Here is a 1610-nt window from a genome sequence, read left to right as displayed (position 1 = left end):
CTCACCGTTGTAATTTTTCCTCTACTTCTTTTATATGTCACTCTTGTGACCTGCTATTTTTGGGGTGCCTCGATAGTCGAACCAGATCTTGTGCTGTTGAAGCTAGAGAGGTGAGCAGAGTAAGTCTGATTCCCTGTAAAGACTTCTCTGTTGACATCCACCCCTTGGCGCTCATATGACCGTATGCAGTTGCAAGCGCCGTAAAACCCTCTACTATAACCCCCCCCCCCAAAAAAAAAAACCAACCCATGTACTGTGACAGCGGGATACAATGTAGAATGAAGTCATGGGGACTCACCTTCCATCTTGCTGAATGCCTGTGTTTGTTATTTCAAAACATGATGTTTTTTGCGTAGGGTACATAGTTACAGGCACTGAACAAATAAAATAATGTAAATGCATTCAACTCCCTGAATCAAAAGTACCTGTAGTTTGGTTTCAAATGAGAGGCATTTTCGTTTCTTTGATGCTGTACCAAAGAAATGCTGGAAAATTGTAGGAAAATACGCTGAACTCTACCGAGCACACGCTGTGTGAAAGACTAGTTCAAATGCCCCCCTGTGCCATCTAGCATCTTTGATGTAGGGCCTATTGTTTGCCATACAAGTTGTGCTGCTTTGCAGAGCCTAGCTTTTTTTATTATTTTATGGCAATATTTGATTCCACTGACCAATGCTTAATTCATTCCGTAGATCTAGAATATTCTGTCAAGTCATGATTGTAATGTTGATCTGTAGCTGGGTAAACAATAACTGTGGCGTGTTTGTATTTCTACTGACGTTCCTCTCGCGGCCCTTTGTACGCTCTTACTCTCTGATTGTCTAGCCCCAGACACACGCACACACAGTCACACGTGTGCTGGCCGCCTAAGACACGTGCATGTTCCAACATCGCGTGTGTTGGTATGAAATAAGACCGTTGATTGGTCGCATAAGACGTAAACAATACTCTAATTCTAAGCCAAAACTAAGTACAATAGTTCACGATGCAGGTGCCGTGGATGGTTTTCGGGGATAGCTGAGGTTCATCGCTAGAGAAAAATGAGAGAAGCCACATCATTTACCTCTAGTGTATGTGTTCATTGAATGTATTGATTTTGATGAATGTATAAACAGGGGGAATTCATCTCCTTTCCTTGAATCGACTTCCTCTGAATTATGTTGACAAATAAAATGAAATGGATGCTTGTCGTTTTTGTTGTTGTGATTTTTACTGTTTGTGTATTTACTGTGATTTTTACCGTTGGTGTATTTACTGTGTTTTGTTTTTTTATGTTGGAGTTCTTACGCCCTCATCAACACCATTTAGATAATTTAGGAGGCGGGCTTCCCTCCCTGCCTGTCACTGCCAAGATCTGTATGATGTACTCGGCGGGTACTCTCTTGTGATGTCTCCAGTGTTCGGCCCTTATAATATATGACCTGCTTGTGTTGCAAGTGCCGTAAAACACTGGAACAAAAAGGATCAACCTGTTGTGAAGAAAGATACAACATCTCAGCTCAAAGACCAAGATACTCGATAAACATTTCACGCGCCACAGGGATCGGCCTCGGGTCTTCTGTGTGCCAGTTATTCACTCACTCTCTGTCTCTGTCTCTCTCTCTCTCTGT

The sequence above is a fragment of the Aplysia californica genome, unplaced genomic scaffold (assembly GCF_000002075.1).
Source record: "Aplysia californica isolate F4 #8 unplaced genomic scaffold, AplCal3.0 scaffold01363, whole genome shotgun sequence".
In the NCBI taxonomy this organism is placed as follows: domain Eukaryota; kingdom Metazoa; phylum Mollusca; class Gastropoda; order Aplysiida; family Aplysiidae; genus Aplysia; species Aplysia californica.
The sequence above is the reverse complement of the archived record's forward strand: the minus strand, read 5'-3'. Positions refer to the sequence as shown.